Here is a 13,501-nt window from a genome sequence, read left to right on the forward strand (position 1 = left end):
CCGGTAGGTTTTTTGTCCAGGGAGATGTGAAGAATGCGTGTACCAAATTTCAGGCATTTGTATGCATTTTTGAGAAAGCAAGGGTCATTTTTCCATCGCAGAAATTTCACATTTTTTCCCATAGGGATAAAATGGGACAGTTTTGTCATCGTCATGGCAACAGCGTCCAAAATATGACATAGGTGTGACTGACTTTTTTGATCAGGCTGACATCGTGAATCGGTGAGCCAAATTTCATGTATTTTGGGCAAAGTAAGCTGAAATTTTAGTATTGGAGAAATTTCACTTTTTCCCATAGGGATAAAATGGGGCATTTCTGGCTTCGCCATGGCAACGTGGTAGAAAATAGAGTATGGGTGTGATTGGCTTTTTTGATCAGGATGATATCATGAATGTTGACACAAATTTTCATGCGTTTCAGACAAAGTAAAATTCTGGACCTCCATACAAATTTTCGTTTTCTTCTGTAGGGGGCGCTATTGCACCTATAAACTTGATTCCCTAATTGTTGGTTCAGGCCGGTTCAGTAAACAAGTTATTAAATTTTGAGGCTGATCGGCCAAAGATTGTGCGAACGAATGCACAAAGAAAATTGCGGCGAGACACAAAAACGAAGGGCAAATTTATGCGGTTGCCATGGCAACACTGTTAAATATTCTATAAAACCCCGAATAACTTTTGATGCCCCACTTGTGTAGATGATCCTGAGCGATTTTCGTTACAGTCGGTTAAACGCCTTAGGACAAGTTGATTCAAATACGAGGTGTGCAAAAATGGTGACTCGGCAAAGGTCAAAGTTCAATCCACAATGGCCGACTTCCTGTTTGTCAGGCGGCAACTTCATAATGTAATTTTTTGTCAGTCTTCATATGGTCTTTTTGTGACGCGAATTTGGTGGTTCTGTGGACAACTTTTTTTTCGTCCCTCCCATAGGAATGCAAAATTTCAATTTTCTAGGGGGCGCTGTTTCGCCACTTTTTTGAGTTTTTTAATGGCGCCAAAAAAAAACAAAATGTTTCACCAGACCTGGCTTGCATGGAAAAATTGGTGAGTTTTCGTATATGTTCAGGGGGTCAAATTAGCGATCGTTTACTCAGAAAGAATAAGAATAATTAAAGCCGCAAGCGGCGTTTTACGGCCCTCGCTGCCTGCGCGACCGCCAAACCCAGCGCGAGCCGCAAGTGAGCCCCCGCGAACCCCCAGCGAGCCACCTACGAGCTCCGCAAATCTCCAGCCAGCCACCTGCGAGCCCCGCAAACCCCACTGCATGCCGCCTGAGAGCCGCTGCTCCTGCAACCTGCGACCTGCCTTCCCTGCGAACAACGTGCCCTGCAAACAGCCTGCAACCCACCTGCGAGCCACCTGAGATCCCCCTTCAAGCTGTCAGAGAGCCACCTGTTCTGCCAAATGTAATCCGCACTGGCAAAAGATGAAAATCTTGGCAAGGATGGACATGATAACACCGTTGAATCTATCTATTTGACTGTGGCGAAGTTTTCTACCTTTTTTCATGCATTTCAGAAAACCTAAATGTGATTCCCACTATCTAATGCTTTTGTTCCATCTGTAGGGGGCACTAGTGCACTTGTTGCTCTGAATCCACAAATCTAAATGAAGTCTTGTCCAGTACATAAGGGAAAGGAAAATGCAAGCAAAGTGCAGAAAGAGTGCGTGAGTGATTGCGCAATACGTGGGAGAAGGTTGTGGTTTCTCCATAATGATGTCATCTTGACATTGGGGTGGTGGTCACGGCTGCAGCGTGCAAAATAGGGCATAGGTCTGATTGACTTTTCTGATCAGGAGTATCTGAAGAACATGTAAAAAAATTTTCATGCATTTCAAAGAAACCAATGCGGTGGACCTCCATACAAAATTTCAGTTTCTTCTGCAGGGGGCGCTATTGCAGCAATCGCCATTGTTTCTCCACGTATGGATTCAGTGTAGGTGTGTTCATAAATTATTCTATTTTGGGGCAGATCGGGCAAAGCACGTGCGATTGATGGCAGGAAAGAGGACGGGAATGTTTGGTCAAACGAACGCCAAATTCAGGGGCCTCATGTGACAAGCCCGTTGAATTGAATACGAAGCCTTCGATAACTTTGGATGCCCTATGTCTCTAGATGATGCAGAGCCATTTTGGTGTTAGCGCGTCAAATGCCCTAGGAGAAGTTCGAGCAAATATGAGGTGTCCCACAGTGCAAAATTGGCAAAAACAGAATTTCAAGCCAAGCTAGCGGATTTCCTGTGGGAATGTGGGCATGGGTGTCATTGACTTTTTTGATCGTGCTGGGGCACAGAATGTTTGTCTCGAATTGCATGCATGTGTGAGAAAGTAAATTGTTGGCTCCCCATATAAACGCAACGCACATTTGCGGTGTGGTGGCGCCTGTGGCGTGCAAAATTGGGCATAGGTCTGATTGCCTTTTCTGACCAGGAGGATCAGAAGATTGTGTAAAAAAATTTTCATGCATACCAGAGAAACTAATTTTGTGGACCCCCATACAAATTTTCATTTTGTTGTGTAGGGGGCGCTATGGCATCAATCGACGTGGTTTCTGCACTTATGGATTCAGTGTAGGTGTGTTCATAAATGATTCCATTTTGGGGCAGATCGGGCAAAGCATGTGCGATTGATGGCAGGAAAGAGGACCGGAATTATTGGTCAAACGAAGGCCAACTTGAGGGGCCTAGTGTGACAAGACAATTGAAATGAATACGAAGCCTTCGATAACTTTAGATGCCCTATGTCTCTAAATGATGCTGAGCCATTTTGGTGTTTGTGGGTCAAATGCTGTAGGAGAAGTTCGCGCAAATACAAGGTGAGCGAAATTGCTGACTCGGCAAAAGCCAAATTTCAAGTCAACCTGGTGGATTTCCTGTGGGTCATGCAGGGGTGCCTCAAGAGGATTTTTTGTTTTTCCTGACATGATCTATGTGTGACGAGAATTTCATGAATTTAGGGCAAACTGGAATTTGGCCTCTCCCATAGGGGCCCGAAAAATGAAATTTCCAGGGGGCGCAGTGTAGCCGTGTTTTTGAGTTAGTTTGTGGCGACATTAAAATACGTAATTTTTCGCCAGACCTGACCACCATGCAAAAAATGGTGACTTTTCGCGCATGTTCAGGGGGTCAAAATTGGGTTCAAAGAGAGAGAAAGTATAATAATAATAATAATTAAAGCCGCAAGCGGCGTTTTACGGCCCTCGCTGCCTGCGCGACCGCCAAACCCAGCGCGAGCCGCCAGTGAGCCCCCGCGAACCCCCAGCGAGTCACCTACGAGCTCCGCAAATCTCCAGCCAGCCACCTGCGAGCCCCGCAAACCCCACTGCATGCCGCCTGAGAGCCGCTGCTCCTGCAACCTGCGACCTGCCTTCCCTGCGAACAACCTGGCCTGCAAACAGCCTGCAACCCACCTGCGAGCCACCTGAGATCCCCCTTCAAGCTGTCAGAGAGCCACCTGTTCTGCCAAATGTAATCCCCACTGGCAAAAGATGAAAATCTGGCAAGGACGGACATGATAACTCTGTTGAATCTGTCTGTTTGACTGTTGAGAAGTTTTCTAGCTTTTTTCATGCATATCAGAAAACCTAAATGTGATTCTCACCATCTAATGCTTTTGTTCTATCTGTAGGGGGCACTAGTGCACTTGTTGCTCTGAATCCACAAATCTAAATTAAGTCTTGTCCGGTACATAAGGGAAAGGAAATTGCAAGCAAAGTGCAGAAAGAGTGCGTGAGTGATTGCGCAATACGTGTGACAAGGTTGTGGTTTCTCCATAGTGACGTCATCTTGATATTGGGGTGGTGGTCACGGCTGCAGCGTGCAAAATAGGGCATAGGTCTGATTGACTTTTCTGATCAGGAGTATCTGAAGAACATGTAAAAAAATTTTCATGCAATTCAAAGAAACCAATGCGGTGGGCCTCCATACAAAATTGCAGTTTCTTCTGTAGGGGGCGCTATTGCAGCAATCGCCATTGTTTCTCGACTTATGGATTCAGTGTAGGTGTGTTCATAAATGATTCCATTTTGGGGCAGATCGGGCAAAGCACGTGCGTTGATGGCAGGAAAGAGGACGGGAATTTTTGGTCAAACGAACGCCAAATTCAGGGGCCTCATGTGACAAGCCCGTTGAATTGAATACGAAGCCTTCGATAACTTTGGATGCCCTATGTCTCTAGATGATGCTGAGCCATTTTGGGTTTAGTGGGTCAAATGCCCTAGGAGAAGTTCGCGCAAATACGAGGTGTCCAACAGTGCAAAATTGGCAAAAACAGAATTTCAAGCCAAGCTAGCGGATTTCCTGTGGGAATGTGGACATGGGTGGCATTGACTTTTTTGATCGTGCTGGGGTAAAGAATGTTTGTCTCGAATTGCATGCATGTCTGAGAAAGTAAATTGTTGGCTCCCCATATAAACGCAACGCACATTTGCGGTGTGGTGGCGCGTGTGGCGTGCAAAATTGGGCATAGGTCTGATTGCCTTTTCTGACCAGGAGGATCTGAGGATTGTGTACAAAAATTTTCATGCATACCAGAGAAACTAATTTTGTGGACCCCCATACAAATTTTCATTTTGTTCTGTAGGGGGCGCTATGGCATCAATCGACGTGGTTTCTGCACTTATGGATTCAGTGTAGGTGTGTTCATAAATGATTCCATTTTGGGGCAGATCGGGCAAAGCATGTGCGATTGATGGCAGGAAAGAGGACCGGAATTATTGGTCAAACGAAGGCCAACTTCAGGGGCCTAGTGTGACAAGACAATTGAAATGAATACAAAGCCTTCGATAACTTTAGATGCCCTATGTCTCTAAATGATGCTGAGCCATTTTGGTGTTTGTGGGTCAAATGCTGTAGGAGAAGTTCGCGCAAATACCAGGTGAGCGAAATTGCTGACTCGGCAAAAGCCAAATTTCAAGTGAACCTGGTGGATTTCCTGTGGGTCATGCAGGGGTGCCTCAAGAGGATTTTTTGTTTGTCCTGACATGATCTATGTGTGACGAGAATTTCATGAATCTAGGGCAAACTTGAATTTGGCCTCTCCCATAGGGGCCCGAAAAATGAAATTTCCAGGGGGCGCAGTGTAGCCGTGTTTTTGATTTAGTTTTTTGCGAAATTAAAATACGTAATTTTTCGCCAGACCTGACCACCATGCAAAAAATGGTGACTTTTCGCGCATGTTCAGGGGGTCAAAATTGGGTTCAAAGAGAGAGAAAGTATAATAATAATAAAGAAAAATAATAATAAAAAGAATAATGGAGAATTCGAGCAAAAACAATTAGGCGTTTTCCCAGTCACCCCAACGCATACCTTTTCGGAAACGTCTCGACCTGACCCACGTCCCTATGAGGTCAGGGCTCACTGGCGACCACGTCCCATGCGACCGTGGGGATTTTAACGCATTTTGGGGTATGTGGCATAGTGAATCCAATAGGCTCCTCGCCGAGACTTCGTCGGCTCGGGCCTAATTAAAGCCGCAAGCGGCGTTTTACGGCCCTCGCTGCCTGCGCGCCCGCCAAACCCAGCGAGAGCCACCAGTGAGCCCCCACGAACCCCCAGCGAGCCACCTACGAGCTCCGCAAATCTCCAGCCAGCCACCTGCGAGCCCCGCAAACCCCACTCCATGCCGCCTGAGAGCCGCTGCTCCTGCAACCGGCGACCTGCCTTCCCTGCGAACAACCTGCCCTGCAAACAGTCTGCAACCCACCTGCGAGCCACCCGAGATCCCCCTTCAAGCTGTCAGAGAGCCACCTGTTCTGCCAAATGTAATCCCCACTGGCAAAAGATGAAAATCTTGGCAAGGATGGACATGATAACACTGTTGAATCTATCTATTTGACTGTTGCGAAGTTTTCTACCTTTTTTCATGCATTTCAGAAAACCTAAATGTGATTCCCACCATCTAATGCTTTTGTTCCATCTGTAGGGGGCACTAGTGCACTTGTTGCTCTGAATCCACAAATCTAAATTAAGTCTTGTCCAGTACATAAGGGAAAGGAAATGGCAAGCAAAGTGCAGAAAGAGTGCGTGAGTGATTGCGCAATACGTGTGACAAGGTTGTGGTTTCTCCATAGTGACGTCATGTTGACAATTGGGGTGGTGGTCACGGCTGCAGCGTGCAAAAAAGGGCATAGGTCTGATTGACTTTTCTGATCAGGAGTATCTGAAGAACATGTAAAAAAATTTTCATGAATTTCAAAGAAAGTAATGCGGTGGACCTCCATACAAAATTGCAGTTTCTTCTGTAGGGGGCGCTATTGCAGCAATCGCCATTGTTTCTCCACTTATGGATTCAGTGTAGGTGTGTTCATAAATGATTCCATTTTGGGGCAGATCGGGCAAAGCACGTGCGATTGATGGCAGGAAAGAGGACAGAAATTTTTGGTCAAACGAACGCCAAATTCAGGGGCCTCGTGTGACAAGCCCGTTGAATTGAATACGAAGCCTTCGATAACTTTGGATGCCCCATGTCTCTAGATAATGCTGAGCCATTTTGGGTTTAGTGGGTCAAATGCCCTAGGAGAAGTTCGCGCAAATACGAGGTGTCCAACAGTGCAAAATTGGCAAAAACAGAATTTCAAGCCAAGCTAGCGGATTTCCTGTGGGAATGTGGACATGGGTGTCATTGACTTTTTTGATCGTGCTGGGGTAAAGAATGTTTGTCTCGAATTGCATGCATGTCTGAGAAAGTAAATTGTTGGCTCCCCATATAAACGCAACGCACATTTGCGGTGTGGTGGCGCGTGTGGCGTGCAAAATTGGGCATAGGTCTGATTGCCTTTCTGACCAGGAGGATCTGAGGATTGTGTACAAAAATTTTCATGCATACCAGAGAAACTAATTTTGTGGACCCCCATACAAATTTTCATTTTGTTCTGTAGGGGGCGCTATGGCATCAATCGACGTGGTTTCTGCACTTATGGATTCAGTGTAGGTGTGTTCATAAATGATTCCATTTTGGGGCAGATCGGGCAAAGCATGTGCGATTGATGGCAGGAAAGAGGACCGGAATTATTGGTCAAACGAAGGCCAACTTCAGGGGCCTAGTGTGACAAGACAATTGAAATGAATACGAAGCCTTCGATAACTTTAGATGCCCTATGTGCTCTAAATGATGCTGAGCCATTTTGGTGTTTGTGGGTCAAATGCTGTAGGAGAAGTTCGCGCAAATACAAGGTGAGCGAAATTGCTGACTCGGCAAAAGCCAAATTTCAAGTGAACCTGGTGGATTTCCTGTGGGTCATGCAGGGGTGCCTCAAGAGGATTTTTTGTTTGTCCTGACATGTTCTATGTGTGACGAGAATTTCATGAATCTAGGGCAAACTTGAATTTGGCCTCTCCCATAGGGGCCCGAAAAATGAAATTTCCAGGGGGCGCAGTGTAGCCGTGTTTTTGAGTTAGTTTGTGGCGACATTAAAATACGTAATTTTTCGCCAGACCTGACCACCATGCAAAAAATGGTGACTTTTCGCGCATGTTCAGGGGGTCAAAATTGGGTTCAAAGAGAGAGAAAGTATAATAATAATAAATAATAATAAAGAATTAAAGCCGCAAGCGGCGTTTTACGGCCCTCGCTGCCTGCGCGACCGCCAAACCCAGCGCGAGCCGTAAGTGAGCCCCCGCGAACCCCCAGCGAGCCACCTACGAGCTCCGCAAATCTCCAGCCAGCCACCTGCGAGCCCCGCAAACCCCACTGCATGCCGCCTGAGAGCCGCTGCTCCTGCAACCTGCGACCTGCCTTCCCTGCGAACAACCTGCCCTGCAAACAGCCTGCAACCCACCTGCGAGCCACCTGAGATCCCCCTTCAAGCTGTCAGAGAGCCACCTGTTCTGCCAAATGTAATCCCCACTGGCAAAAGATGAAAATCTTGGCAAGGATGGACATGATAACACTGTTGAATCTATCTATTTGACTGTCGCGAAGTTTTCTACCTTTTTTCATGCATTTCAGAAAACCTAAATGTGATTCCCACCATCTAATGCTTTTGTTCCATCTGTAGGGGGCACTAGTGCACTTGTTGCTCTGAATCCACAAATCTAAATTAAGTCTTGTCCAGTACATAAGGGAAAGGAAATGGCAAGCAAAGTGCAGAAAGAGTGCGTGAGTGATTGCGCAATACGTGTGACAAGGTTGTGGTTTCTCCATAGTGACGTCATGTTGACATTGGGGTGGTGGTCACGGCTGCAGCGTGCAAAAAAGGGCATAGGTCTGATTGACTTTTCTGATCAGGAGTATCTGAAGAACATGTAAAAAATTTTCATGCATTTCAAAGAAAGTAATGCGGTGGACCTCCATACAAAATTGCAGTTTCTTCTGTAGGGGGCGCTATTGCAGCAATCGCCATTGTTTCTCCACTTATGGATTCAGTGTAGGTGTGTTCATAAATGATTCCATTTTGGGGCAGATCGGGCAAAGCACGTGCGATTGATGGCAGGAAAGAGGACAGAAATTTTTGGTCAAACGAACGCCAAATTCAGGGGCCTCGTGTGACAAGCCCGTTGAATTGAATACGAAGCCTTCGATAACTTTGGATGCCCCATGTCTCTAGATAATGCTGAGCCATTTTGGGTTTAGCTGGGTCAAATGCCCTAGGAGAAGTTCGCGCAAATACGAGGTGTCCAACAGTGCAAAATTGGCAAAAACAGAATTTCAAGCCAAGCTAGCGGATTTCCTGTGGGAATGTGGACATGGGTGTCATTGACTTTTTTGATCGTGCTGGGGTAAAGAATGTTTGTCTCGAATTGCATGCATGTCTGAGAAAGTAAATTGTTGGCTCCCCATATAAACGCAACGCACATTTGCGGTGTGGTGGCGCGTGTGGCGTGCAAAATTGGGCATAGGTCTGATTGCCTTTTCTGACCAGGAGGATCTGAGGATTGTGTACAAAATTTTCATGCATACCAGAGAAACTAATTTTGTGGACCCCCATACAAATTTTCATTTTGTTCTGTAGGGGGCGCTATGGCATCAATCGACGTGGTTTCTGCACTTATGGATTCAGTGTAGGTGTGTTCATAAATGATTCCATTTTGGGGCAGATCGGGCAAAGCATGTGCGATTGATGGCAGGAAAGAGGACCGGAATTATTGGTCAAACGAAGGCCAACTTCAGGGGCCTAGTGTGACAAGACAATTGAAATGAATACGAAGCCTTCGATAACTTTAGATGCCCTATGTCTGTAAATGATGCTGAGCCATTTTGGTGTTTGTGGGTCAAATGCTGTAGGAGAAGTTCGCGCAAATACAAGGTGAGCGAAATTGCTGACTCGGCAAAAGCCAAATTTCAAGTCAACCTGGTGGATTTCCTGTGGGTCATGCAGGGGTGCCTCAAGAGGATTTTTTGTTTGTCCTGACATGATCTATGTGTGACGAGAATTTCATGAATCTAGGGCAAACATGAATTTGGCGTCTCCCATAGGGGCCCGAAAAATGAAATTTCCAGGGGGCGCAGTGTAGCCGTGTTTTGAGTTAGTTTGTGGCGACATTAAAATACGTAATTTTTCGCCAGACCTGACCACCATGCAAAAATGGTGACTTTTCGCGCATGTTCAGGGGGTCAAAATTGGGTTCAAAGAGAGAGAAAGTATAATAATAATAATAAAATAATAATAATAATAAAGAATAATGGAGAATTCGAGCAAAAACAATTAGGCGTTTTCCCAGTCACCCCGACGCATACCTTTTCGGAAACGTCTCGACCTGACCCACGTCCCTATGAGGTCAGGGGTCACTGGCGACCGCGTCCCATGCGACCGTGGGGATTTTAACGCATTTTGGGGTATGTGGCATAGTGAATCCAATAGGCTCCTCGCCGAGACTTCGTCGGCTCGGGCCTAATAAAGAATAATGGAGAATTCGAGCAAAAACAATTAGGCGTTTTCCCAGTCACCCCGACGCATACCTTTTCGGAAACGTCTCGACCTGACCCACGTCCCTATGAGGTCGGGGGTCACTGGCGACCGCGTCCCATGCGACCGTGGGGATTTTAACGCATTTTGGGGTATGTGGCCATAGTGAATCCAATAGGCTCCTCGCCGAGACTTCGTCGGCTCGGGCCTAATAATAATAATAATTAAAGCCGCAAGCGGCGTTTTACGGCCCTCGCTGCGTGCGCGACCGCCAAACCCAGCGCGAGCCGCAAGTGAGCCCCCGCGAACCCCCAGCGAGCCACCTACGAGCTCCGCAAATCTCCAGCCAGCCACCTGCGAGCCCCGCAAACCCCACTGCATGCCGCCTGAGAGCCGCTGCTCCTGCAACCTGCGACCTGCCTTCCCTGCGAACAACGTGCCCTGCAAACAGCCTGCAACCCACCTGCGAGCCACCTGAGATCCCCCTTCAAGCTGTCAGAGAGCCAACTGTTCTGCCAAATGTAATCCCCACTGGCAAAAGATGAAAATCTTGGCAAGGATGGACATGATAACACCGTTGAATCTATCTATTTGACTGTGGCGAAGTTTTCTACCTTTTTTCATGCATTTCAGAAAACCTAAATGTGATTCCCACTATCTAATGCTTTTGTTCCATCTGTAGGGGGCACTAGTGCACTTGTTGCTCTGAATCCACAAATCTAAATGAAGTCTTGTACAGTACATAAGGGAAAGGAAATGCAAGCAAAGTGCAGAAAGAGTGCGTGAGTGATTGCGCAATACGTGTGAGAAGGTTGTGGTTTCTCCATAATGATGTCATCTTGACATTGGGGGTGGTGGTCACGGCTGCAGCGTGCAAAATAGGGCATAGGTCTGATTGACTTTTCTGATCAGGAGTATCTGAAGAACATGTAAAAAAATTTTCATGCATTTCAAAGAAACCAATGCGGTGGACCTCCATACAAAATTTCAGTTTCTTCTGTAGGGGGCGCTATTGCAGCAATCGCCATTGTTTCTCCACGTATGGATTCAGTGTAGGTGTGTTCATAAATTATTCTATTTTGGGGCAGATCGGGCAAAGCACGTGCGATTGATGGCAGGAAAGAGGACGGGAATGTTTGGTCAAACAAACGCCAAATTCAGGGGCCTCGTGTGACAAGCCCGTTGAATTGAATACGAAGCCTTCGATAACTTTGGATGCCCCATGTCTCTAGATAATGCTGAGCCATTTTGGGTTTAGTGGGTCAAATGCCCTAGGAGAAGTTCGCGCAAATACGAGGTGTCCAACAGTGCAAAATTGGCAAAAACAGAATTTCAAGCCAAGCTAGCGGATTTCCTGTGGGAATGTGGACATGGGTGTCATTGACTTTTTTGATCGTGCTGGGGTAAAGAATGTTTGTCTCGAATTGCATGCATGTCTGAGAAAGTAAATTGTTGGCTCCCCATATAAACGCAACGCACATTTGCGGTGTGGTGGCGCGTGTGGCGTGCAAAATTGGGCATAGGTCTGATTGCCTTTTCTGACCAGGAGGATCTGAGGATTGTGTACAAAAATTTTCATGCATACCAGAGAAACTAATTTTGTGGACCCCCATACAAATTTTCATTTTGTTCTGTAGGGGGCGCTATGGCATCAATCGACGTGGTTTCTGCACTTATGGATTCAGTGTAGGTGTGTTCATAAATGATTCCATTTTGGGGCAGATCGGGCAAAGCATGTGCGATTGATGGCAGGAAAGAGGACCGGAATTATTGGTCAAACGAAGGCCAACTTGAGGGGCCTAGTGTGAGAAGACAATTGAAATGAATACGAAGCCTTCGATAACTTAGATGCCCTATGTCTCTAAATGATGCTGAGCCATTTTGGTGTTTGTGGGTCAAATGCTGTAGGAGAAGTTCGCGCAAATACAAGGTGAGCGAAATTGCTGACTCGGCAAAAGCCAAATTTCAAGTGAACCTGGTGGATTTCCTGTGGGTCATGCAGGGGTGCCTCAAGAGGATTTTTTGTTTGTCCTGACATGTTCTATGTGTGACGAGAATTTCATGAATCTAGGGCAAACTTGAATTTGGCCTCTCCCATAGGGGCCCGAAAAATGAAATTTCCAGGGGGCGCAGTGTAGCCGTGTTTTTGAGTTAGTTTGTGGCGACATTAAAATACGTAATTTTTCGCCAGACCTGACCACCATGCAAAAATGGTGACTTTTCGCGCATGTTCAGGGGGTCAAAATTGGGTTCAAAGAGAGAGAAAGTATAATAATAATAAATAATAATAAAGAATAATGGAGAATTCGAGCAAAAACAATTAGGCGTTTTCCCAGTCACCCCGACGCATACCTTTTCGGAAACGTCTCGACCTGACCCACGTCCCTATGAGGTCGGGGGTCACTGGCGACCGCGTCCCATGCGACCGTGGGGATTTTAACGCATTTTGGGTATGTGGCATAGTGAATCCAATAGGCTCCTCGCCGAGACTTCGTCGGCTCGGGCCTAATAATAATAATAATAATAAAGAATAATGGAGAATTCGAGCAAAAACAATTAGGCGTTTTCCAGTCACCCCCGACGCGTACCTTTTCGGAAACGTCTCGACCTGACCCACGTCCCTATGAGGTCGGGGGTCACTGGCGACCGCGTCCCATGCGACCGTGGGGATTTTAACGCATTTTGGGGTATGTGGCATAGTGAATCCAATAGGCTCCTCGCCGAGACTTCGTCGGCTCGGGCCTAATTAAAGCCGCAAGCGGCGTTTTACGGCCCTCGCTGCCTGCGCGACCGCCAAACCCAGCGCGAGCCGCCAGTGAGCCCCGCGAACCCCCAGCGAGCCACCTACGAGCTCCGCCAAATCTCCAGCCAGCCACCTGCGAGCCCCGCAAACCCCAGTCCATGCCGCCTGAGAGCCGCTGCTCTGCAACCGGCGACCTGCCTTCCCTGCGAACAACGTGCCCTGCAAACAGTCTGCAACCCACCTGCGAGCCACCTGAGATCCCCCTTCAAGCTGTCAGAGAGACACCTGTTCTGCCAAATGTAATCCCCACTGGCCAAAAGATGAAAATCTTGGCAAGGACGGACATTGATACACTGTTGAAATCAATCTATTTGACTGTGCGAAGTTTTCTACCTTTTTTCATGCATTTCAGAAAACCTAAATGTGATTCCCACCATCTATGCTTTTGTTCCATCTGTAGGGGGCACTAGTGCACTTGTGGTCTGAATCCACAAATCTAAATTAGTCTTGTCCCAGTACATAAGGGAAGGAAATTGCAAGCAAAGGCAGAAAGAGTGCGTGAGTGATTGCGCAATACGTGTGTGACAAGGTTGTGGTTTCTCCATAGTGACGTCATCTTGACATTGGGGTGGTGGTCACGCTGCAGCGTGCAAAATAGGGCATAGGTGTGATGAAATGCATGAAAATTTTTTTAACATGTTCTTCAGATACTCCTGATCAGAAAAGTCAAAGAAAGTAATGCGGTGGACCCCATACAAAATGCAGTGTCTTCTGTAGGGGGCGCTATTGCAGCAATCACCATTGTTTCTCCACTTATGGATTCAGTGTAGGTGTGTTCATAAATGATTCCATTTTGGGGCAGATCGGGCAAAAGCACGTGCGATTGATGGCAGGAAAGAGGACCGGAATT

This window comes from Archocentrus centrarchus, chromosome 16 (genome assembly GCF_007364275.1).
Source record: "Archocentrus centrarchus isolate MPI-CPG fArcCen1 chromosome 16, fArcCen1, whole genome shotgun sequence".
NCBI classification, from domain to species: Eukaryota; Metazoa; Chordata; class Actinopteri; order Cichliformes; family Cichlidae; genus Archocentrus; species Archocentrus centrarchus.